General features: G+C 46.1%; 1 protein-coding gene across 4 annotated transcripts in view; it reads right to left on the bottom strand.

The window, feature by feature from the left end:
• Positions 1 to 27,474, bottom strand: part of Tbc1d22a (TBC1 domain family member 22A) — a 352,090-nt gene that overhangs the window by 294,632 nt on the left and 29,984 nt on the right. The gene's annotated exons all lie outside the window — the stretch shown is intronic.

The raw sequence follows: 27,474 nt of genomic DNA, 5'->3' as shown, positions 1-27,474 counted from the left end.
AAAAATCAGCACTTCCAGATTACAGCTCTTCAGATACCCTGGGTAGTAGTGTGGAGCACTATTCTTGAGGACATAACTCACTATAAAATACTATGTGTTCTAGCACTGAGGTTGGTCTTGGCCAGGGGCCATTAGAAGCCAGCAAAATGTGTGAGTGCATGTGGCAAACATTGTGTCCTGCAAAGCTTTCAGAAGCACCAGGAGCCTGCACCAGCCCCTTGCTTCTACCCTCCTCCAAGAGAACAGTCTCACACAGAGCTTGTATCTTCAAACTTGGGCCTGCAGTGAGAAGACACACAGAACTAGCCACAACCAAGAGCAGAGCCACAGTCCCCTGGAGGCCAAGCATAACATGTAGCCCTGCAGTTCCCAGCCCTGGGAGGTCTGGAGGCTGCTGGTATAAGTGCTCTGTCGTTCATGGAAAACAGGGCCAGGGCCCTGCCCTCTGAAGGCTCAGGGATGATGGGAAGCAGCCAGGTGGAGACAGGAAGTCATAAGAGATAAGTAGTAAGGGCTGATTCTTGGAGCTGGCAACCAAGGGCCTTCCTAAAGATATCATTCACTTTGGCTGGCCCCTACCACCCACCCTAGGAGCCACACATGTTCCTGCCTCTGGTACAGCTGCTCTTGACAACTGCACTACCTATGCTCAGTGCCACTTCCTCCTGGTCCTACAGCAACTGTCCACTCCTGAGAAACCATCTCCACTTAGGATCTCTCCTCACCCAGGCCTGCATTCACATGGTCAAGTGTATAACCTGTCTCTTCAGCCAACTGGCAATACCATGGCGACATAGCCTGTCTTGTTTTCCTTTGTACTCCCTGCTTTTTTCACAGTGCTAGGCCTGAGCTGGCACTGAATCTGTTTGGGGATTTTGTTTTTGTTTTTAAGACTTTCATTGCTCATAAATACTGACATATTCAGTTCTCATAAAATCGTTTCACATAACGCTGAACTTCAAAGCTCTAGTCCCCAAGCAGGAAGAGAGCCAATTTTAGAAAGAGAGGCCAGAGATAACCTCAGAAGTCTATTGAGGAGACCACAGGCCAGAAGACCACTTGGAGGCACAGAAACATCAAAGACCCCATTGTGATGAATAATAGCTGCGTTATCATTCTCTACCTTGGGCAAACAGACCATTGTAAATGCTTATTTTATGGCTCAGTCTTTCATAAACTGTGCAGTAAGATTCTCTTGACTTGGCTGTTCTCAGGCCTTCCAGATGCAGTATTAATTTGGCAGCTATGTTAAGTAGATGTACCCTCTCCATGCCAGTAAGTCTGTTAGAAGACGTTTGTCTCTCAGCAGCAGCACAACCAGAGATGATTTCATGGAGCACAGGAAGAGAAAAGCCATGACAGGACATTCTTCACTGAATCCCCACTCACCAGGCCACCAAGGTGGGGAGCTTCAATACACGTATTTTTAAGAAATTCTAAATGTCCCCAGGTTAACTAAGTATTTGCTTACTATGTGCCAGGGCCTGTAGAATGTGCAGATGAGTAAGACTCACCCCTATATGCTAGATGACAGCATAAATGATTTTGTCAGGATGGTGAGAAGGTTCAAAAATAAATTATTTAACTAAAAAAAAAAACCAGGAAGAGGAGGTGTCAAGGTGGCAACGGAGGAGCCCCTGGAAGTGTGGGCAGAAAGGAGAGGTTGGACACAAGGGACACCACACAAGGACACGAGCCCCCAAGTCAGACCGGCTGGGCTCTAATCCTAGGCCTGCAGCCGTGGTGAGCACATGACCATGGGGGACTTTGCTTACCAAATCAGTGCTTCCAGCTCCTTGTCTTAAATGGGAAGGTTGTTTGTTTCATGCAGTACCTGGCACATAGTGGGGGGAGGGGAGGGGTAAAGCGCACTGTCTCGCAGCTCATTCATAGAAAGAACACAAGCCCATGAGGCTAGAGTGAAGCTGGGTGACAAACAGCAGCTGGAAATAAGCAAGAGGGTAGGTGAAGGCCAGAGAGACAAGAGGTTTGGTCTCCTGTCCCAGGTTAAGGAGTTTAACCTTCACTCTGAACTCTGAGGAGAAGCCTATGAAAGGCTCTCCAGCAGGAGATACAATTTACCAGACTGGTATTGTGATAAGATCCCCTGACACAGATAGGCAGGAGGCACAGCAGGCAGTAAGGACAGGCAAGAGATTCCCAAAGTAGTCCAGGCCAGAGACAGCAGGAATGTGAATTCAACAGGCAGTCATGGGAGTAAAGAGTGAACTGCAGGCAACATGCAGGTTTTTCACAGTGGCCCCAGCAGCACTAAAAGCAGATCTACTGTTAAAACCAGAACACGAACAACTAAGAAGACAAGATGACAAGTAAGAGGCTTCTTTCTTGCCTTCCTGAAATTTCAGTCCTTTGTCTTTCCTTCTGGAGAATTACAAGGCTTCCATTTTTTTAACTTTATTACATTTATCTATATTATTAATCCATGGGGAGAACCACGCTGAACAAATTTATCCTATCTCGACCTGTCCCCTCAACATGAAAGAAAAGCATAACTGGAGTCCTGCCATAAACAAGGAACTATGCTCCAAGTATGAGGACACAAGGGGCATGTAGGGCTCCTGGCTTCAGGGGTTTCTAACCTTGGTAAGCAGCTAGGGAAGTCCCTTACATGTGAAAGGCACAAGAATGGTCTGCAGGAACTTCTGAGGCCAGTACAGAAATAAGCGTGGGCCTAAGACAATGGGGTTGTTCTGTAGTAGGGGCAAAAGGCGGACTTCATGCCATTCAGTTTATACAAAGAACTGCAGAGTGATTTTACCATTCTCATGATCTAGTCTGACCCTCCCTACAGCTAAGACAACCAAACCAGGCACAGAATGGCCTGCCATCCTGAGGACCAAGGATCCCTCAGAGAAAGAGCAGTCATGATCTCACTCAAAAAGCCCATCTGAAGCCAGGAGCCAATGGCTCATACCTGTAATCATAGCTACTTGAGAGACAGAGATGAGGATGATCAAGGTTTAAAGACAGCCCAGGGAAATGGTTCATGTGATCCTATCTCGAAAATACTCAACATAAAAAAGGGCAGACGGAGTGGCTCAAGTGGTAGAGCACCTGCTTAGTAAGTGTGAGGCCCTGAGTTCAAACCCCAGTACCACCCAAAAGAATTTAAAAACCCTACATGAAGCAGAGTCCCCATTCATACAACCAGGCAGCACAATTGACCAAGATAACTAGTATGCTCAGGCAGAAGAGACAGCCACACTGATAGGCAGACCATCACCCAGGCCTCTCTTTGGCTCAAAGGCTGTCACCTAGAACACACCATTTAGTACCCACACATTCAAATTGTGGGTAAAGCCTGGCATGGTGGAGCATACTTAAAATCCCACTACCCAAGAGGCTGAGGCAGGAGGATCACAAATTGAAGGCCAGCATGGACTATAAAGTGAGACCCTTTCTCAAAATAGCAAGCAAAACAATTGTGGGCCCAGGAGAAGGGAAAACAGGAGGCTTTCCAGACTCAGGAATGGGCAACATGGGCGAGGAAGAGTCACATTTAGACCCACAATGTACACCAACAGTGAAAAGGCCAACCCATTAAGAGGAAACAGACCATCCTCCTTTGTCCAAGACTGGTGGCAGAGGAGTCCAGCATACATGATGCTCAGCCCATCCAACTGACACCACTGTGTGGCTGGTGAGTGACTGGGCTGCTCAGCACAGGTGAGGAAAGGAGGTGGGACCTGCCACTGAAGTCAGAAGCCCAACTTGAGCAGGGGACTATCACAGGGACCTAGAGTCCCCACTCACCTAAGTGACAGTGGCTGTGCATCAGGAACATCACAGGACACAGTTATAACCAAATAGTGCTGCTGAGTCGTGCAACTTATAAATAGATCGTGAAGAACACTTTAACATAATGTGCTTTCCAGGCACAAAGACTCATGTCAATCAACTCTACACCCCGACAGAGGAAAGAGTCTCTGTTGACGGCTTTCTGGCAAAGGAAGAAAAACAGATTTTACAGTGAGCTAATCTGTCTTTCAAAAAAAAAAAACTGGAAGCTAAAAGTGGATTTACGTTTTCATTTATTCATTCAACAACTGAGTGCTCACTATGAGCCAAAACCATCCTAGACAAAGTGGCCTTGAATCATACTCTGGAATCAGATAAACAATGGGCTCATACCCTAGCTCCTGTCTCTGCAGCTGTGCAGTCCCAGAAGCTTGGTTTGTGTAGCCTTCCTGCCTACCACAAATGGAAGCCATGAGGGTTAGTGAGATGAATACATGTGAGAGACTGACACAGGCTCCAATTAACAGTAGGGTTACCTCTTGTGGTAACTGAACAATCAGGGTGGTGAGAGACCAGCAACTTTGAGTTCCTTGAGCTGGTGGAGTGGCTCAAGTGGTAAGGTATCTGTCTACCAAGCATGAGGACCTGAGTTCAATCCTAGTACCACAAAAAAAAAAAAAAAAATCTTATCATACACAGCTGACCCCCCCAAGGACAGCTAAGAGTCCCAAGCTAGGAAGACTGATTTGGAACACCTCCACCTCCTCCACATGGAAACAACTGCTTGAGGAGCCTGTATTGCAGAAGCTTCCAGATTTAGAAGCTGAACACTTGTGCGAGAGAAGTTAAAGGAAGCAGATCCACTCATCTAATGAGTTAAGAAAACTCCCAACTCAGAAACGACTGATCTCATTTTGGAGTGGCTTGGCATTTTTTAATAAATCTACTGAGCATCCAGCTTGATAGAGAAACCAACCAATCAGGTGACCATGAGCTGAGCTGTTCTTTGAACTCCATTATGATAGATGTTTTGTTATCATATTGCTTCAATTCTAAATTGACACTGATTAGCATTTTAATTTTTCAGAAATCAAAATGTATCCACTTTACAATTAATGAGCAGATTTACTGGGCCAGTACTACATGTTTCTAGCAGCACTGATCTCGCTCAAGCTTCCCAGCAACTCTGCAAAGTACACGCATCTGCCGAAACCCCAGTGTAGAAACAACACCAACCACAGGCCATAAGCTCTACAATAACAGGGCCAGGTCTTGGGCCAACACTTGCACTCTGGAAAGGGCAACTGAGAGGCAGCATGATTCAACTCAAGCACTTATGCAAATGTGTGATCTCCAGTTGCCTCTTTTTTAAACAAACCAACATAAGCTAAGAGCAAGTGTGAGGTTTCTGGAACTCTGTGGAAGCACAGACATGACATGCAAAATTACAGGAAAAAGATCCATAAAACAGGCATGGCCTCATTTTCAGCGCACAGGGGAATGTGGAGCACGGCAGGATAAAAACAGGAATAGACACATGTGGTGTAGAAGAGGCAGTCAGCCAGGGTTCAGATCCTGACTCTGCCACTTAGGCATCATGTGACCTTGGACAAGATAACTCTCTGAGCCTCATTTTCTCATCTTAAAATGAGCATGGTAATGATCCAGGGATCACTGTGAGAACTACATACCAAGTGCTTTGAATCAGGCATGCACACAGTCAGCCTGCAAGCACAGGTCTGCTCTCAGGGTCTACCTTCACCCCAGGAAACACTAACTAGGTGTGCAGGTGCTCATGGCTCACCTGAAGCATACCTTCAAGCATGACTAGGAATGTGCTCCTCATAGAAAAAGCCCTCTTACAAACACATGTGGACAAGACAATAGGATCACAAAACTCAGCCCAAGCCTGCATTGTAGTTCACATCTGTAATCATAGAACTAGAAAGGCTGAGGCAGGAGGATCAAAAGTTCAAGGCCAGCCTGAACGACACAGCAAGACCCTGTCTTTTAAAAAAAAAAAAAAAAATCAGCCCAGAAAATCGACAGCAGAGATACAGTTGGCCCATAATGCATGAGAAAAGAAAACATGGTAAGTCTTAAAAATAAGCATGTCTTTTGAAGCAATAATTTTACATCTACTAATTACCCCAAGAAAATATCCAGAGATGAGAGCAAAGACGTGAACACCAGGATGTTTTAGCAAGGAAAACTTGGTAAAAACAAATGTATGACAACAGGGTGGGCAGATAAATGATGGTATATCCAAGTGATGGAGCTCCATGCAGTTATTAAATGTTGGCTTGCAGAAGAATATTTAATCATGAGAAGAGTCGTGCTTCATTGTTAATTGTAGAAAAAACACTAAAGCACCTTATGAGTCCTAGATTAACTTCTATTCGAAAAAATATTTGGTCATATTACATATTTAACATATGAGGGCAATTTTACTTAAAATGACTCACTGCAATCTTTTTAGCACGAGAGGTATTATATAATTCCTATCAATAAAGGAACAAAATTGTTGATGCCTCCCTTTGACTTCCAGCTTCATCTCCAAGTTGATCCAGATCAAAGGGCGCAGCATGAGCCTGGCCAGAACTAATACTCCTGAGCAATTCGGTGAGAGAAGCAAGGTCCCTTGAGAATGGGGTGTGGTTGAGAATGGGGTATGGGTGAGACAGGCTAGAAGTTGGAAAAGTTTGGGACTCACATAGATTGCTTGGGAATGGCCCACCAGCACCTGGCTGGGAACCGCCCATGCCCCTCCCCACTCACTCTAATTGGGTGGGACTCTTCTGGGTCTGCCATCCCCATGGGTTAGTGTAGGTTTTAAAAGCACCTAAAAAAAGAAAAGCACTCGCTCTCTGCCGGTAGACTTCACCTGCATCCCAGCATGCTCCCTTTGTATTTCCTAACTTTTAATAAACCCCATTTATACCCACACGTTCTGCTTGGATTCTTCCATGCTGGAACGCAAGAACCAAGGTCTTCTGAAAATACCGTTTGCCATTAACATGGTGAGGACCAGACCCACAAAGAGCAAGATGCAATGAGAAATCCCCAATAGCAAAGGGAATGTACTTTTGAATATAAATGTTTAGTAGTCAATTTTAAGCTACTCCATTACTATTAGGTTATCCCTGAGGTCCCAAAATTTCAAGAGGGCCTGCTACACATACAGGTCTTACTTTAAGAAAAAAATGTTATGTACCACCTTTTTTTGTAACACAAAAGAGATGTAACCCAAGAGGTCCTTTGTAACCCAAGGAGGTCAGCACAAGGAAGAGGAGGTGACAGGGAGTCACCATATAGCTTTGGCATCCCATCAGGAAGTGCCACCACTTCCTCCATCTACGCCATCATACCTCAGATGGCCTGCCAGCACCTCAAATTTTCTAGGCACCAACCAAATTCTCTATTCTCCTCAAATCTTCTTCACCTCAAGTACCCCCAACTCAGTAAGTAGCCCCACCAACCCCAGACATTCAGGCTGACAACCATTCTTCAGGGCCTTCCTTGCCTCATCCCCCCAAACCTAGCCCATGAGCAAGTCCCATCTCTAGAGCTTTGACACGTGCCCCTAAAAGAACTCCACACTTCACACCCCTTCAGAATCCCTCCTGACCCTACCTTCCCCTGGACCTCACACTGCCTCCTAACTGCTCTTCCTACCTTCAAAGAAAATCCACTGTCTTGGTTTTGCTATTTGTTTTGTTCTTGTAGCACTACTAGGGTTTGAACCTAGGGCATTTGCAAAGCAGGGTACTGTAGCCATGCCTCCAGCCCTTTTTGCTTTAGCTTATTTTTCAGATAGGGTCTTGCACTTCTGCCCAGGGCCAGCCTTAGACTGGGATCCTCCTACCTTTGCTCCCTCATATCTAGGATTTCAGGCATGGCACCATCACACCCAGCTTATTTTTTGAGGTAGGGTCTCACTCACTTTGCCTGAGCTGGCCTCAAAGCAGAGATCCTCCTACCTCCTTCTCTCTAGTAGTTGGGATTATACAGGTGCACCACCATGCCTAGCACCCACAGTGACTTTCTAAAAGCCTACTTAAATAGCAACCCCTACTTAAACCCTTCCCCTGGTTTTCCACCACAGCCAGGGTGACATCAAACTTGCCCAGGGCCGTGGTGACTGACAGGCAAGCCGTGATGGCTCTGCAACCTTGTTGGCCTTCTTGGCAAAGCCTGTTAGCATGATAAGCTGCCCCACATGAATCCACCTCAGAGGGCTCTGTCCCACATTATCACATGGCTAACTCTATCTCAGCTTCTGATCAAACCTGAAAAGTCACTTACAGAGGATGCCCACCCTAATTGCCTGCCATGGCAAGCAGTCCCAACTCCAGCCCCATGCTGTCCATTTCAGGAGCCATGGCCACAGTGGCTACAGACACCTGGAAAGTGTCCCAGCCAAGACGTGCTCTACGTGTGAAATGTACTCTGGACTCCAAAGACTGAGTAAAAAAAGGAGAGTGTGAATATATTGGTTATACATACAATTTATGTTCTGTACGTATTTTTGTATACAAGGTTAACAAACAAAATAAATTAATACTAATTTCACCTGCTGCTTGGTGCTTTCTAAACATAGTTTATGACTACACTCCCCATGGCACATGCTCAGGTAACACGATTGTCCCCTCAGGCATCACTGCCCCTACTATAATTCTGACTCCCAGGTGCTGTCCATTCCCCTGTATGCAAATGGCTCTCATGTTAGGTGCATGTGTGGGGCATCTGACCAGAACTCCCCAGGCGGCCCTGCTGCCCTCCCAGCTCTGGAGCAGTACCTGGGCCTTCAGAAGTGTTGGTGCTGACTAAACTAAGCCAAGAGCTCAGGAGAGAGCAAGAGAGCAGAGCCAGAAGTGGTCACAAGAGCAGAACTCAACAGAATCACACGCAGACACTCATGAAGCACCATCTAGGAACCAGCACTCTTCTCAGAGCCACACTCAAAGCCTCTCCGTAAGCCAGGATTCTCAAGGCAGTACATAGCAAGGCCAGGACCCAGGCATGTAGCAGTCTGCTCCCTGACCTCAGGCCCCTGCCACGCGGTGCCCACATGAGTCTGTGAGATGCTCACGCTGATTATGCTGCTGTCCCTTGCCCTATAGGGCTGGTTTCAGCCCAGGATTCTGAGGTCACCAGCATGGGGAGCTCCTGGGAGAGGCAATTCTCACATGTGCCCAAGTTAACATAGCTGTGAGTCCCAGGAACCCATCCAATGAAAAGTGAGTCCCTCCATCTACTCACCTGAGCCCCGCCAGCCCTCTAGGATCAGTCAAGCACCACTTCATCTACCAAGCCCACCCTGACCAGCTCGTCTTCCTCCATAGTACACCTGTGGCAGCGCTGACCAAACCATCTTGGGATGCTCAGGAATCATGGCCTCCCAATCACCTATCACCTGACTAACTCACCTGCACACTCCCTGAGACCAAGCATCACTGCTTCCACCTCTCTGTGATACAAAGTATGACCTGAGCCAGGCACATCCCAAGACACCTCCTGAGCCATAGTGCATGGAAACAGGAAAGGGATCAAAGAGCAGCCCAGTGCGGGCAGACAGAGGACAGCGCTGAAGGATGAGTAGGACCAAGTCATCCCGAGAGAGGTATGGGCAGGGGGAAAAGAAAGCACAAAAAAAGGGAACAGCAGGACATAAGGACCAGCACAATGGTTTTGGTGCTATAGGAGCATGAGGTGCAAAGAAAGTGAGCCACAAAGAAACATGAATAGAGGGTGCGTAGAGGGTAGGTGGAACCACCCAGAGAACTTGGTCTTCATCCCAAGAGTGAGGAACACCTTGTTAAGGAACTGTAAGCAGGGAAAAGCCACCACCTGCAGGATAAAGTCCCAATGGCTCCCCAGTCCAAAGGACCCTCCCCCAGCTGCAGCCAGCCCCACCTATCACACCACAGCTCTCACAGGGAGTGTCCTGTGCCCAGACACACCCATGGGCTACCACCATTCCTCCTATGCAGCCTCCGCCAGCAAAGTCTCCCCTCTGTACAGTGCCTTTTCCCTGTCTTCTACCCCCAAACAAGCCTCACCCACTAGTCTTTCCCTCCCTTTCCATTCACATAGATGGACTTCTGCTGTCTGCCCACCACTTTCAGCATGAGTAAGCTGCTCCAGGGCAAGAGTCTGTCTAATAAATATACCTTATCCTCAGCACCCAGAACCAGGCAGATGCTTAAGAAATGTTTTCCAAATAACTGAACAGACAAGTCAACGAACAAATGGCTGGATTAATTAGTGAAAAAGTGACTGAATTAATTAGAGTAAGAAATGGCTGCAATCTTGTTAAATCTGCTCACAGACCTTTGAGGAATCCAGGAAATCTTGTGCAGAAAAACCTTGGCAGACCACACACAGGGAATGGAGGATGGCATGCTCTGAGCAAGCCAGCAGCGAAGGACCCAAATAAATTGCTTTGTGCCCAGGGGCACTTTGCTTCAAAAGCACTAATATGGATGAAACAAAAGGGCAAAGAGTAATCAAGTCAACAGCTGCTATCACTACATGGGAGCTTCAGGGAACTGCAGGGTCAAGCTCCACGCCACAAGCACACCAGTGACAACACACCTCACTTAACACCAAGCCCTCGCTCAGGGACTCAAAGAGTCAGGCTACAAGGATGTGCCTCTCAAGGTAGTAATTACAATAAGTAGGAAAACACAGACAAAACTGGAAACAACTCAAGTGCCCAACAATAGTGGAATGGCTTAAGAAATGTTTCACCTATGAGCAAATGGAAGACTATTTTAATGACTATCACAAAGCCGTTAAGAATATGTCAAAGAAAACTAGTGCCATGGGAAAAGATATTATTTATAATAAGTAAAAATGACAGTTAACACAGTTAGATATGCTGCTTGATTCCAAGTCCATATAAAAAGGAAAACACACTCTAAAGGCCCTCCCAAAGAGACAAGAGAAGCTCTGTTAGCCTCTAGGGACAACCAGACAGTAGCCTACACAGTTTCCATATCTCCTCTTGAGCCTGGTCTAAGAGGCACACAGCCCAGCAGGTAAGGCCACACCCAGTGGCCTGGGGCATACTTAAGTTTGCCCCATCCTAGTGGTGTAACCCTTGGACATGTTTTTAATCCTTGAGAGCCACAGTCCCCCATCTGTCAAACTAGGATAGTAAGAATGTCCACCTCCAGGGTTGTTGTAAGCAGTGATCTGGAAAATGCACCACACCTGATGCACAGTATGCTTATGCATTAAAAATATTAAATGCTACTATTTTTCTTATCATAACACAGAACCTTTGTCATTTTAAATTAAGGTTAAGAATAGCAAAGATCAGCTGGGTGTCAAAAGATCAGCCAGGTGTTACACTGTCTACTTGACAGGCTGAGACAGGAGGATGGCAAGTTTGAGGCCAGCCTGGGCAACATAGTAAAACTGCCTTAAATTCAATTTTAAAAAGGGCTGGGGATCTATAGTTCAGTGGTAGAGCACTGTATGCCCTGGGTTCCATCCCCAGTAACACACACACACACAAAATGTGTCTGTACACAGACACCTGCAGTCCCAACTATTCAGGAGGCTGACAGGGGAGGTTCACTTTAGCCCGAAACTTTACGACAAGCCTGGGGAGCACCAGATCCCATCTCAAAAAAGAAAAGGAAAGGAATAACAAAGATGAACAAATTTATTCAATAAGAAAATAAGGCCAGTGCCCCTGTTGTACCAACATTTGAAAAAAAGGAGACAGAATATCCTGCAGTGACACAAAGGCTCAGAAAGGCAGATACCATCTAGGTTCCTAAGAAGTACTACAATCACAGACTCAGGTCCTGCCTCCAGCACAGACATCACATCTTCTGTGTAGCTGTCCTGGCATGAGGACCCAAGCCCAGCCACAACCCCTGTGGAATGATTTCTTCATCATCGTATTTCCAGGAACCACACATATGGTTAAGCACCCAGATTCTCCTGGCCCTGCTATAATTACCTACACCAGACCTGTCTTTCCATTTCACAAAACCTTTGGATCCTCTGTGCACAGCCTCAGAGATGTTCACTACATACTGTAACTGCATGAAATAATCACAAGTAAATTTCACTGTTAGTAAAAGCATTTTTCCTCCAGCCCAGGAAAATGGAGGAGACAAAAAAAGGTAAAATGATCCATTCTGGCCAAGGCATATTTAAAATGTCACTGAAAATAAATGCTGTATACTAAAGATCAAAAAGTGACTTTCCTAAATAGGTATTATACTTTAATATTTGGTTTAGGTAATGGAGACAGAGTTTTCAAGCACAGAAGATTGGAAAAGTTTTAACGACTCCTGTCAGAATTGATACACACAAGGAAATCCACGTCTTAGTAATTCAAAAGACACTTTATTGAGTAAATAACCATGAACAAATGGAAGAAAAAAAATGTGCTTTGGTGAAGCATTTAATGGTCTGGTCTAGAAGATCATTAAAGTAGAAATGCCTTGCATTCAGAGAGGCCTCCAGGAGATGAATGGTGGACCAATGGTCAAGGGCAGCCACTTGAGTCACCAGACAGCTTGGACACAACAGAGTAGACCAATAATGGAGAAGACCACATTTACTAGGAAAATGATCTGCAAACTGATTGAGTGCCAAAAGAAGAGGAAAAGAGCTACAAAAATACCAAAGCAAGGCAAGACAGACACCAAGATTAAGTCCAAACAGGCAAATTTGTGTTTATAAGACCTAGGAAACACTTTCATGTAAATTAAATGGCAGTTCCTAAATGTGACAAGTATGATAGAACAAACACAAAATCCAATAAAGTCAGCCCAAAGTTTGACCTGGCTGAATCTTTAACCAAAATCCATTTCAGTTCAACACAGTGAGTCTTCTGCCAATTCCTCACATCAACAATCCCTGGAAACCATTTCTAAATGGCCCCAGACAAAGTCATGCCAGCCACCCAAAAGGCAGCCAGCAGGAGGTTCCACACAGAGGTAGGGTGGTCCCTTGGATCACCTGGGAACTATAGCTAAGGAGGCTTAGAGGCCAAGCATCCCACAAGTGGCAACCATGTATGAGCCAGCCTGCATGTTTCAGATGCCAGCCTCCCACCTGGCCGCTTGTGATCCTCATGATTCATGAACAATTTCCATGTCTACTCACTGCCACACGCCAGCTCAAACAGCCTCATTAGCCTTGAGCCTGCTGTAACCACAGAGTGTGCAGAGAAGAAAAGGCCAGTGCCAGGCAGAGAGCAGGCAGAAGGAGGCAACGGCAGGGGAGCTGGGGCTTCCACCAGGCCCAGAAATGGCAGGAGGGAGTTCCTAACAGCTACAGTTCAGAGAACAGTAATTCACTTGCTACTGAATTTCAAAGTGTCACCCACACGTTGCCACTTCCAGCCCTACAGCAGAATTATTACAAAGGAACAGAAGCTCAATTAACCTCTCCAACAGTTCTGATCATTTCACTTCTGTTCCCCAAAAACATTCCATAGCTCCCAACTCCCCCAGAACGAAGTTCAAGTGTCACAAACCATGAGACCTTTGCAACTATCTGCACCAATTTCTTTATTTTACTGGTGAGGAAACTGAGGCAAAGGATGGACTGAGTAGTGAGGTCTGTGACTGGCATAGGCAGGCCTGAACCAGGAACTCAGTACCTTCTCCATCACCAGTGTTTTTTTCACAGCACCTCAGCTACCTCAAAACCAAATACTTGGCCTAGCGGCTCCCAATCCCTACCACCCACCACACCCAGCCCAGCTATGTTTTTAGTTTTTCCTACCATTGCTTTCTTCATAGAAGCAGCACTCCTGCTGGCTGACAGACTGGTGCCCAGCTCACTTGAATCCACCTGGCCTCCAGTGCTCTACCCCTGAAACTATTCCCGCACTTCTGTGCATCTCTAGCATGCCTGGGTTGCACACATCTGCTTCACAAACAGCTCAGAGAGCTGTGGGCCTGGTGCTGTTGGAATATGGTCTCCCTACTCCTTCTACTCTCTGTCTGGGATGGCCATGCCCTGTCTCTAGCCATTGGATCACATCCATGAGATATGCACCCATAAATGCCAGGCCCAGGAAGCCCATACAGCACACTCAAGTGAACATCACAGGACAGACCCTGGGCCAGCACCCACTAACACCTGAAGGGTGAATGGAGAATGGGGTGAACCTGCCATCTTGACCCTGAGGCTTCTGTTTGAGTATGCCAACTCACTGCATCTGTTCCCTGGCAGGTCCTCACCAGTATTATGGCCATACTGACCAGCCCAGTTAACAGGCACCAAAGCCTTTCCTCAGTCATCCAGTGCCAACACCTGACCAAGGCATGCTCACTGAGTATCCAGTGCCGTGGCAACATCCAACCACCCACAGAAGCCTGAGGACAGTTTGCTGCCCTGCATCCATAGTGCTTGGTGACAAGTCCTATAATGTCATGGACTACAGTCAAGTGAGTGGACCCTAATACACAGACTAGCCACTTCAGCAATGCTCCCTGACCAGAAACCACCAAGGCCGACTATAGTCACATCACAGCCCACGGACATCAGCAGCCCAGCCCCAGGACTTGGCTGCAGAGTTGGAAGGAAAGCCTCTCCTCATTAAGGGCTGGCCTTTGGGACCACAGGACAACTGAGGAACTCCAAGGGACAGCTATGAGTGTGCACAAGAGAGAACAAGACAATGAAGGGACAAGCGATCCAGGAATGCCTATCACTTGAGACATACCACTGGATAGGTGAGCTTTCATCCACAAATGCCTTCAAGCCCACTCAGTATGCCAGATCTCACACAAAGGACATTTACCATGACAAAATAGGTGGGAAAGGCATGGAAGCGCCAAAGAAAAAATGGTCTGCTCACAAATTACTCTGAGCCTCTTATTAACCCAGATGTCAGTGGTACAAATTACTAGCATCTCAGCTGCCCTCATGGTACTCACATGAGAGTAAAAAGACAGATTCGATGTATCATATTTTCCAGGCGATAACTGGATCCTTAACTGAAGTGCATGTAAACACAGGACACGCCTGAAGAGAAGCACCCCAGAGGGGTCGCAGGAAGGGCTCTCTCTTTGATTGTAAGAATAAAAAGTTCCCAATTAAGTAATTACTGCTACAAAAAAAATCCTGATGACTGAATCTCTGGCAGCTCTTGTGCATTAAGGACGTTTGAGGTAGCAGTTGCTCAGCAGGTGGGTGAGCTAAATGCACTGTTTGCCCTAAAGTGGTTTGTTGAATTTCACCTCGATTTAAAAAAGAAAAAAAGAGTATTTTACTTGAGCATTTAATGACGTGTATGTGGTTCTGAGGAAAAGGAAGGGCGACTGTGCATACATGCTGAGCATGTAACCTTAGGTGCATCTCCATCACGCATCTCTTTGTTTAGGGGGAAAAGAGCTCAGAACAGTCCCATGCTTCCATTTGTATTTAAAGGAATGAGGAAGAGAGAAATATGTTTACACACACCTACCTGCAGTTACCTGAACATGGGCAGAGACTCCTAAAAGGAGACAAGATATAGTAGGATGGCAGCTGGATTATGGAGGAAAGGAGATTTGTCACTGTGTGAGTCCTCAGGGACCATCTCAATTTCCTAGCTTTGTATTATAATATAGCTTTTTCAATTAAAATAATTAGGGAATAAAAATAAGAATAAACCTTCCTAGTCCCCAGACTCTGAGGCAAGCCTTGAGAACTCCTAGCCCTCCTTTGTCCCCACCCCAGAACACCATTTCTGTTACTGAAGTTTATGTCGTATTTTGTAGAACTGTTAAACCTATCTAAGTCTTGATTAAGCATATAAATTAAAGGTTGATTTACATGGATACGTAATTTTAATAACAATTTTAAGTAAAGATCGTTTTCAAAACATTATACAGACATTAAAAATGATAGTTATGAAGATGGTAGAGACATGGGAAAGGCTTACAACATAATATTAATGGAAAAAAAGGAATGACAAATCACATTGCTATTCCCAGGTCTGAAAAATGAGATGGAGAAAGATGCATGAGAAAAACATAGAGGTAGCTGGACATGGTGGCTCAAGCCTGTAATCCTAGTTACTTGGGAGGCAGAGATCAGAAGGACCTCAGTTCAAGGCCAGCCCAGGCAAAAAAATTCATGAGATCCCATCTCAACCAGTGTCTGCATGCCATGACAAACGCCTGTCATCCCAGCTATGCAGGGAAATACAAATAGGAGAATTGCAATCTAGACAAGTCTAGGCATAAAGCAAGACCCCATCTCAAAAATACCCAATGCAAAAAGGGCTGGCAGAGTGGCTCAAGTGGTAGAGCACATGCCTAGCAAGCATGAGGTCCTGAGTTGAACCCCTAGTACTGCCAAAAACATTTTAAATTAAAAAGTAAAAAAACAAAGGTGCCACAGTCTGTCCCACGAGCTAACCACTCCCTGCAGGTGGCTCATCACATCTCCAAAGCAACACACAGGCAAGTATCACTACCCTATCTTACTGATGACGACACTGAAGCCACAAGGTTTTCAAAGAAGGAGCACTGCCCAGGTCACTCTGCTGGTAAACGGTGAAGCACAGTCTGGACCTGATTAGCCCCCACTCAAAGCACATGCTCGTTTCTCACACTACCTGTACCCCAAAATGCTCAGAGTCAGGACTGGAAGTTAAAACATCTTACTTTTCTATAATGTGGTTAATCTCACTTCTAGAACCTAAAACAAACACATGGAATATATCTTGAGTTAAAAGATGGGTTAAGGGCGCCAGTGGCTCATGCTAGCTACTCAGAAGTCAGAGTTCAGGAGGATCACAGTTTGAAGCAAGTATGGGCAAATAGTTTGCGAGACCCTATCTCAAAACAAACCCTTCACAGAAAAGGGCTAGTGAAGGTGTAGGCCCTGAGTTCAAACCCCAGTACCAAAAAAAAAAAAAAAAAAGATGGGTTAAACTGGGCATAACAAGTTCATGCTTCTAATCCTAGCTACTTGAGAGGCTGCGATCAGGAGGATCGTGGTTCAAGGCCAGCCCAGGCAAATAGTTCTCAAAACCCTTCCTACAAAAAACCAGTACTTTACTCTCTGCAGCTGCTCTGAAGTTTAATGTCCCAGAGTGAATCCAGTGGTAACAGGAGCGGGACTGTCCTCCTCTCCCATCTCTCACATTCCTAGTCATCAGAAATGACTTCCTGTTCTCTTAATTTCATCATCTGTGATTTCCTGCACCAAATTTCTAAAAATGAATTTTTCATGCCCTATGAAACAATGCAGTATATAACACAAAGAATCCTGGATTAAATAAAACAGTTGCTATTTGTGGCTTCTAATCTTAAGAAGCTGGCCTTTTTTTGAGCCTCAATTTACTCATCTGTAAAATGGAGATGACAGGGCTTCTACCACCACACTTATCACATGTAGTTAATCCCAAGCAAATGACAGAAATTACAGGAAGGACTTTCTGAACACCAATCATCACCCTGTGGAGGGCAAGAAGACAGGGCAATGGTCAGGTAGCCAGGGCGCCACAGCAAACAGCTTTATGACAGACCTCAATTTTCCCTTTTGATATTCTGAAACATGAAACTCTTAGCACCTCAGAAACAGCTCCCAGTGAGACAGCACCAGGCCACAGCTGACAGAAACCAGAATGCGACACACATCTGCACATGACAGAAGTCCTAGCAAGGACAGAAGCAGTCCAAAATCATGAACCAGACCCTGTATGAAAGGCAGCTAATGATCAGCCACTGGCCAGGCAGCAGTGAGGAGACCAGCAGGACATAGCACCACACACCAGCTGTGCCCCACAAACACCTGTGCCTTGAGAGTAGCACAGACTTTCTAGGTGCTCCATGACCAAGGCACACAGGACCTAGAAGTGTCACCACTGAAACCTGAGCACGTGACCACAACACACAGGACCTGGCAGTGACGATGCTGATCACCACCATCTCAGTAGCACAGTGTGAAGGAACTGGGGCTGACCCCAATGCACCCTCATATACTTGCTCTTCCTCAATTACTTTAATGTCCATGACCTTCCACAGTCAGAAGTCCTCGTGCTGCCAGGTCTAAAGCAAACTTCGCCACTGCCCAGCCCCTATCACCAGGCAGGTCAAGAGCAGGGGATGGCTATGACACCATGGGGACCCATGGCTCAGTCTCCTGCTCTACCACCCCTGTGCACTTGACACGGAGTTCTCCTGGGAAGGGACAATATTCAGCCCTTCAAGGATCACGTTAGACGCAAGAACAACAAAATCCAAAACAGCACCCCAGCAACCTCTCCTTTTCTTCTTCACTTTTTTGCTTCTTTAGTATATCCCACTTCCTTCCTACTAACAAGTCTCTGAGCCTCCTGGACCCAGACAGACAGCACAAGAGGCAATTGTTAGGAAAGAAACCAGGCTGGCTCTCATCTCTGGTGTATTTTCCCTGGAAAGGAAAGTAACCAAACAACAATACAGAAAAAAGTCCTGTAGCAAGCAGGGCCTCTGACTCCTGGAACAGAGAATGGTCTGAGACAAAAAGCACAGAAGGACACAAGTGGCAGCAATCAGTATGCTTCCGGCATCCTCTGGGCTTCTTCTGGAGTGTCTCTTCCCCAGTGATCCACCATCACCCTTATTCCCCACTATCTTTGGAGATGATAAGTCAGTTCCTGCCCAAAGCAGTGTGATACAGAGGCTGCTAGGCAAGGATCCCCACACACAGCCAGCCAGGAGCAAGAGCAAGAAGGAGGGCTCATCCTATGTTGAGCAGATGGCTCAAAGCTGCCTCCTAGAAGGCCAGAAAAGCCACTCAGTGACCCATAGGCAGAACTACAGGACAGCCAGGGCACTCTCAAGACAGGAGGTGCACTAGCAAGACCAATGCCACCCTTGGCTCACATGCACGGACCTTTCCCAGCACCCTGGCTCAAATCCCACTTCTGAAACTTACTAGCTACACACCCTTTAGCAAGTTATTTAACCAGTCTATTCCTCACTAGTAAAACAGACTGATAATAGTACCCACCTGGTGAAGGCTGCATGAAAAACAAGGAAGCCCTGAGAATAGTACTTGACACAGTGGACACTAAAGGAAAACTAGCATTATCCTCACCATCACCATTCTCACCATCACCAGCTCCAGCCCCATCATCACTGTCACCAACACCCTAATCGTCATCTTCATCATAGCACCACCCTTGTAGCTACAAGTGGCCATGTGCCTCTGCTCCAGCTTTAAAAAAAGTCAGGAGGTCTGCAAGTTGAAGCCAGCCTGGGCTACATACTGAGAATGTCTCAAAAGAAAGAAAAATCTACTTTCCCAATAAGAAGACGCAGGCCAGTGACTGCCCTCTGCAACACCACAACATGACAACAACGACCTGGTGTATATGAATGAGTGCCCAACTCATGTGGAGCTTAGATTCTTGATGAAATTGCTAAGCCAGCGAGCCAGCTCTGAAAGCAACCTACCACCAGACATCTCCCAAAGAAAAGTAAACCCTTATTTGTTCAAAGGCCCTTGAGTCCGGTTTTCTATTACCTAGAACAGAAACATAATCCCTGACACCCCTTAAGACAGGTACCCTGTGTCAACTGGTGAACCAGCAATACTGATAACCACTAAAGAACATGAGCAGAAGAGAAACTGACAGCTGGTGGCTCCATTAACTTCACTGGCATTTCTTGAGAATGCTCCATGTATGTACCTGTCACAGGCCACTGGAATACAAGGACAAGTGGCTCACTGCCACAGCCTGTGAGAGCCTCACAGTCTATGAGTAGATAGATGAACCAAACTCAAATATCCTATTAGAAGTATAAAAATAATAATAATAATAGGAGCTAAGTTACAAATGCAAACTGCTGAAGAGAGCAAGGAGCAATGAATTCTCAGCAATTCTTACATACCCTCCCCACTTTTCTTCTCTTATCCCTCAAATAGAGAAAATATAAACAGCAATGTCATAATTGCTCAGTTGATTATTTAATATCCTAGTCTACAAGATAAATTATAAGAAGAAAAAGGTAAATATGTAAATTGCTCCTTTAAAACTACACAGTGAACTTATAAACATTTTTACCATTTGCTTTTAAGATTACACACTAAGGGTTGTGTTTCAAGTGGTAGAGCGCCTGCCAAGCAAGCACAAGCTCATGAGTTCAAACCTCAGTGCCGCAAAAATAAATAAATAAATAAACAAACATACTGAAATTCATCACTGAATAGAAACAAGTTATCTGAAAGAGTTTTGAAAGGTTTCTTATTAAACTAAAAATATAGTTACTGTATTAAGTAAAATACTTAACTTTCACCAAATCATATTCAATGTGGTCATTTTAAGCTCAATGATGTTACATGCTGTTCAAATTCAGTATCTAGCAATGAAAATGTCACCCAAAAAAGGTTATTAGCGGTGCAATACAAGTCAGGAGCAGAATGTTCACCTGAGGTTGTCACACTCTGTTCCCTAAGTCCAAAAGATCACAGTGCAGACAAAGTAGTCACAGAGAAAAACTTCTCCAGAGTTTGAAGGCTGGCTAAAAACTGATTAAGACATAGCAAGTCAGAGGAAAACACAAAGCTCCCACCATAATAGATACAAGGTAAACAGTTACAATGTGCACTTGGCACATTTATTATCTTCTCAATTACTCTAACTTTCAATAACATTCCCATGAATAATGAGCAAAGAAACCCTATAGCAAGAAAATAACCCAGAGAAAAGAACCAGGCACAGCTCCTCTCACATGTGGGAAAGCATTGGCAGAGGCACTAGGTGAAGGTCTGGGAGGGAAAGCAGAGCATCGGTGATGCTAGGGAAGCCCACAGAATGGCAAAGGCAAACCAAGAACCTATGGTGTGCTAACTCTGTAAAGTACAATTTCATTGTTGTTGAGCTGACATTTGGATGTTAGTAATAATTACTATGTGCATCCCAAAGAAAGGAGAGAAATGTGTAGTCAAGTCAACACCATCCACTGGCAAGTGTCTACTGTATGGCTCTCACTGTGCAAGGCACGGAGGACAGAGCAGCACTCCAAAACAAGACCCTGCTCAGGCTTATGCTGTAGCAGAGACATGTGGGACAGAAACAGGCGAGTACTACCTAAGAAAGGAGATGACAAGGGATGCTCTGGAAAGAAAGAAAGGGAAGGGGCCATGCTGCGGCAGGCAGAGGGGCTGCTGTTCACAGCACAATCAAGAGAGTGGGACAAAGAGGTGGCGGCATCTGAACAGAGACCACATAGTAGTGAGTTACACAGAAATCCAGGGCAAAGGGAAGCAAGTACAAAGGGCCTGGAACATGGACATGCTGCTGTACTCCCCAGAGAGGAAGAAGGAAATGAGTCTGGAGAAAAACAGGGGTCAGATCATGATGGGCCAGGAAGGCTGTCATGAGGCCTATGGCCCACCCTGAATGACACGCAGCCACTGAGTGGTTTTGAGAAGTACAGGATCTGTATCTCATTTTAAAAGGTCACTGACATGCAAGGCACCAGTGGCTGATGCCTGCAATCCCAACTACTCAGGAGGATTGTGGTTCAAAGCCAGCCTGGGCAAATAGTTCTCAAGACCCTATCTCAAAAATACCGAACATAAAACAGGACTGGTAGAATGGCTCAAATGGCAGAATGCCTGCCTAGCAAGTACAAGACCATGAGTTCAAACCCCAGTGCCACCAATAAATAAATAAATAAAATAAATAATATAAAAAGTCCCTGACAACCCGTGTGGAAGAAGGTGGGCGTGAGGGGACTCATGCAGCCAGAGAAGGCTCCTGCCACAACTGAGCAAGAAGGCAATGGCCTAGATGAGGAAACCGGGTTGAAGTACTACGCATACAAAGCCAACAAGAAATAGGGACAGATGGATTCACAGTGGGGTGTGAGGAGGGGTGAGGTAGGCCACAGTAGCCACTGCTGGGTCCAGGGGAAGGGACACTCAGGACCAGAAACTGGGACTCAGGAGTCAGACTCAGTGACCCTCTTTGACCTGGAAACTGCCTTTCAAAACAGATGAACTTAAAAATAAGACAGCAGGGTGCATTCTTGAAAGATGTTGCCTCATCAATGTTACTAAGGGTCAGAAGAGTTGTGGCAAGAGAGCCAAAATGGAGAACATCAGGAGAATTTGGAAGAACACAAGGAAACCTAGACCCACAAGCTCCAGCCAGCCATCAATGACCAAAGATATACTCATGGATCCCCATGCTAGACACAGGTGAAACTGGGAGGTCAGGGATCCCCTCTGAAGAATCCAAGCTCTTGCATCCCATGTCTCCACCTCCCACTCTGCTCAGAGTTAGAATTAGCAAGAGCATCATTTCCCTTGCAAGATGCCAACAGTATGCCACCCAGTTCATACCAAGAGCCACTCATGATTTCCACAAATGCATACTGTGCACCAGTCACATGACAGGTCCAGCCCAACCCTGATGCCCTCGAGGCCCTGGTTCAGATGATGAGCTGCTGGTGAGGAGCCACAGTCACACTAACCTTGCTGTGCTTGAAACTCAATCCCCTAACTCATATTGATGATATCTAGAGGTAGGATATTTGGGAGGTAATTAGGACTAGATGGGGTCATTAGGGGGGCCCTATGCTTGCATAAGTAGCTCTATAAAAAGAGGAAGACAGACTTGAGAGGCACATTTGCTCTGTCTCACCCTAAGTTTCCTCTGCCACTCACAATGTAGCAAGAGACCCTCACCAGAGGCCAAGAACAGAGGCCACCTCCACACTCTTGAACTTGCCAGCCTCCAGAACCATGAGCCAAATAACTTCTATTCATAAATTACCTACTCTCAGATATTTTGGTATAGCAATAAAAAAAAAAACTAAGATAGCTATGCTTTTAAAGTTCCGTTGTCTGACTTAAACAATTTCTTCCTAAATTTGTAAGAGCAGAGACAAAACCAGGTCTCCAAGGGCAGTCTGCCTGTGACCCCTGAAAGCCACTGGTCACCCATCTCTTATACCTCCAGGCATCTACACCTATCCTCAGTGATGATGTGAGGAAGCTTCACCTCTAGCTGGACTGGCACAGCAGGCTTAGGCTCAGGAACCCAACACAGTCCAAACCTCTGATCAGAAACAGGATGTGAACAAGTCTAACTAAGCCTCTGGTTCACAAACACAAAGGACTCAGGAGGACAGGTGGGCAGCTGGCCAAATGGAGGTGCAGAAGCAGGGGAACAGGGTGGAGCAGGGAAGAGACAGGAGCAGGGGTGGGGCAGAGAGAGGTAGGTGGAGGGGAGAGTTGGGAATTGGGGGAGGGATAGCATCCCATTTTTGGAGGCCAGCAGCTTAGAGTGGCTTGGGTACTCTATGAATGCATAGAGGTATAGATGGAAGAGAGGCCACATGAAGTCACAAAAACTACATGGGGACTTGGGTCCAGCACCCAGGGGTCCTTGAGTTTCGTACCTCAAAATGGCCTTCCTTGGTAGACCCTTCCCTGATGACATTCCAGGGCAATATTGAACTAGCTAGTGCTTTCTTTGTCCCTCTCACGTTATCAACTCTTCTGCAACAGGCTGCAAGGCCAGTGTATGGCCACTAGAGGGAAGCACTGGGCACTGGCTGGCCAACCTCCTGGAATGCAGGAACAGCTTATCCAAGTCATCCCACAGTGCCTTGAGCATGCCTTCTGCTCCTAGACCAGACACCAAGGTCTTAACAAGACCCACAGGAGAGAAAATTACTTCTTCAGGCCTCCGAAGAGCACTAAGAACATCTGCTGTCTGCACTACCAGAAAGGAGGGTCATGTTCTGGTTTCTGCATCCACCAGCTGTTCCCCTATCCTTGCAACCCCCAAGCTCCAAACCATGATGATTTGGCTCTTTCCTTCTCCCATTCTACTCTGCTTCCTGCCCAATAAATCAGCTCCCAGCCCCATCCGGACTCGAACTGACCACCCCACCCCACCTATCCCCAGGCCCTCAGCTCTTTCTCCAGCCTACCGTCCTCCCTGCCTCCCTGCCCCTTCCTGCCTCTGTACATACAAAGCTACCCAACAAAATGAACCTAGCCCAGGGCCACTGACAGCACCCTGTTGGAAGATTTCAGTTCTACTACTTTCTGGGATTCACCACCCTGAGTTCCAGACCTCCCCAAGCCACAGGCTATGCTGAATGCAAAAGCTAAAGCCACTACCTGGTCTCCTCAGCACAGGGGACCGGGCCCTGCTGCCTCTCTCCCCTCCCTCCCCCACCAAGCCAGGGCCTCAGCAGCTACCTTCCATTCCTGGAACACATGAAGCTCCACCTACACAGCACCTTTGTTTCCCAGCCCCTCTCCCTGGAATGCCTTCTCCCATCCCCAAATGCCTCTCTTAATGCAAGGCTCCCAGAATCCTACTCCAAAGGGTCTTTGCTGACCATTCATTCAAAAACAGCACTCAGCTTTACCCCTCAGCACTGTTTTATTCTCCACTTACTGCCTTCTGACAGTTTCTGGAGTACTGGGTGGAGACGTGTGGCTCCCATACTAGAATGTCATCTCCTTAGTGAGCAGGGCTCGTGGGGGGTCTGGCTCCCTATTTTTCCCCAGTGCCTACAAATACAGCAGGTGCTCAATAAACATTGGCCGAATGAATGAACTTCACATAAATTACCTCCCACCCTCACAAGGCTCTGTAAGGCAGGACTAACTTCCCCTCACAGCCTAGAAGACCAGGAGGCTGAATCACCTGGTGAGTACATCACACAGGAAGTAAGGGCACACACATCAGGGATGGAATCCAAGGCTGCCCCTGCCTCCTACCATCATCACAGGCCCTGCAGGGCAACCCTCTATTGCAGACACCAACAGGCATCTGCTCACATCAGTTCTTTCAGCGCACAGCTCCTACCTTTTTTCTGCTTTCTTCCACCTCCATTCAGACAATGCTCTGGATCTTAAAGCCCAGGCTGGATGCTCACCTGGGGGAACTGGAACACAGCTATGTCTGGCCCACTCCTTCCAGGGAAAGGGGACACCTTTTATTTTACTGTTTCTAACACTCTGAGTGCCCTCTGAGGCCCCACTGAGACAGGGCAGTCACACAGCAGCCCTCAGCTGCATGGTTTGCATATTGTCAAATTGCACTCCCATTCACCAAACACATGTGATAAACATGAATGCCTCCAAGTGTCATTTCTTCAAAGCAGGCAGTCTTTGTATGAGCAAATATTGAGTCAATGCTAAGAGAGGAATGAGCTGTTAAGTTCTATTTGCTACTTTCATCCCTGGGCTCATAACAGAGCATAAGCTAAACAAAGAAAGCAGCACTCCACCAGACAATGATATTTAGCAGGTAGAATCATTTCTGTGGGCACTTTGCACTTCAGCAATTTGCTTCTCCAACATCGGCAAATATTTGCTACTTAGGTTTTTACGTAATGTGAAGATAATGTATGCCACTATCCTCAGAACTACCTTAAAGGCGATAGGAAAATGGGCAGTTTGCCAGCTATGTTTTCTCTTGCCACTAAATGTAAACCCAGTAACTACTTTCATTGAAACCTCTCGCTTTAACTTTTTCATTTTAGATTTGATATTTAAACAGAATTCTGAAGAAGAAAAAAAATCCATAATTGCACCATCATGCCAAAAGAATTTGTTTTGTACATGATAACCTTTCAACCTTACCATACATGTTCACGTTTTCCTTAAGCCCTGAAAGCTTTTTTTTTTTTTTGCCACACTGGAGTTTGAACTCAGGGCCTCATGCATGCCAGGCAGGCACCCTACCACTTGAGCCACTCTGCCAGCTGAAAGCTTTATTTTTAAGTATGATTTTAATTTCCAAAAGTTGCTCCAATGACAAAGTACACAAGAAGATTCTAGCCAGTGGCCAGAGCCTGACCAGAGCAGGTCTCCCATCAGCAAGTCTATCTCCTGGCCACCCACCTCCAATTGGAAACCACTGAACACAACCAGGAAAATGTCCAGAAACTACCTTGACTGATCATCAATCACTAAAGGTACTATACTATAATAAGCAGCATTATAAAAATTAAGTTAGTGGGAAGTGATGGTACCTGCCTGTAATCCCAGCACTTGGGAGACTGAGACAGGAAGATCACAAGTTCAAGGCCAGTCTGGGCTATATGTGAGACAGTCTCAAAAAACAAAACAAAGAAAATCAAGTTAGAGGATAACAGGCAAATGGAAATGAAAAGAACAATGATAACAGAAGTCCCCAACATGGCAAGTGTTTAAGATAGGCTACAAAATCAGCAAATCAGTCCTGGTGTCATCACGCCTTTTCAATGAACAAGGACACTGAGGCCCAGGATCTCAAGTTGCCTATCATCATTGAAAGTGCAGATGTTAAAGAAAATTTCTCGAGTTGTTTGTAATAACAGAAAACCAGTAGTAACCTACATGCCCATCAGGAGAGGATTTGTGAAATAAACTATGGGGCATCAACTCACAGGATAGGATGCAGTTCTCTTATAAACTATTATATGAAAATATGTGGTTAAATTTTAAAAAAGAGGGGCAAAACAGTGTTATCACTCATATAGAGGAAGAAAACCATAAATGCAGAGACTCTAAAGCATCTCTCTACAAATTACTTCTTAGTTACCAAGGGAGATCTGGCAGCACAGCCTCCAAGTGATCAGAGTTAGCCCTATCATGTTAGGACAAGCCAACATCATGGGCCTTCTGCTATGACAGCAAAGAACATTCATCTCATCATTAACCCAGACCTCATGGTGAGGAAGCATCAGACAAATGGATACTGAGGGACAGCCAACAAACAGCCACCTACACACTTCTACGGTGTCAAGATTAAAAACAAAGGAGAGGCTGAGCTGCTGCTCCAGGTAAATGGACACTACAGAAACATGATGACTGAATGGAATGCATGCATCTGCTCTGGATTCTGGACTATGAAAAAAAGACATAAAGAATATTCTTGGGATAATTGGCAAAATGCAACAATGAATTATGTGTTATATCAACAGTATTATTAAAACAGTAGTATCAATGCTTTTGACAACTGTACTGTGACTGTATTGAGAGCCATGTCTTAGGAGCTTCAAGACCTTTCCAAAGCTGCCGTTCTCTGGCTCAGGCACACTGCTTCAGCCGGCTCTCTGATCTCTGTTCTGTTCTTCCTACCTCTCTGCCTGACATCCTCTTCCCCAGCCCCAGCCTCCTAGGCATTCAAGAAACTCCCTGAAGCCCATCCATGTGGCCCAATCGCCACCTCCTGGCCGAACTGGGCATTGCACCTCCCAGCTCCTAGTCCCTCAGCTTGCCTGCCATTCTGGCAGGGCCTGTAACTATTCACACTTTTGTCCGCCAGCTAGGAGTGATCTCATGGCCAAGACCACCTCTTGATCCCTCAAAAGCTCCAGCATCTAGCAAACACAATCAACAAAGATGCACTATGTAAATGAAAACAGAGACAGAAGTAGGACCTGAAAGCCAAGTGTGTGCCTCAGAGTCTGGCCACAGAGCATCCACACAGGAACTGTGGGTACTCACCTCCACACAGGTCACCACAGTGACCTGAGTTAGGGGCCATCCTTTCCCCACAACTCTCAGAACAGTGTCCCGTCCCCCATTAGGGCCTTGCCTGTCACCTTCCACACCCGCCCCAAGTCCATATAAGGGAAGTGCAAAGTCAGCAAGTTAGGTCAGGGTAGGGTCACCCTACACACACACACACACACACACACACACACACACACACACACACACCCATGAGCCGCTGTCTTTAACCTATGGCCTATGAAAAGCAGGGCTGACCACTTTGCCAGCCTTGCAGGG

The sequence above is a fragment of the Castor canadensis genome, chromosome 8, assembly GCF_047511655.1.
Source record: "Castor canadensis chromosome 8, mCasCan1.hap1v2, whole genome shotgun sequence".
Lineage (NCBI taxonomy): Eukaryota > Metazoa > Chordata > Mammalia > Rodentia > Castoridae > Castor > Castor canadensis.
The sequence above is the reverse complement of the archived record's forward strand: the minus strand, read 5'-3'. Positions and strand labels throughout refer to the sequence as shown.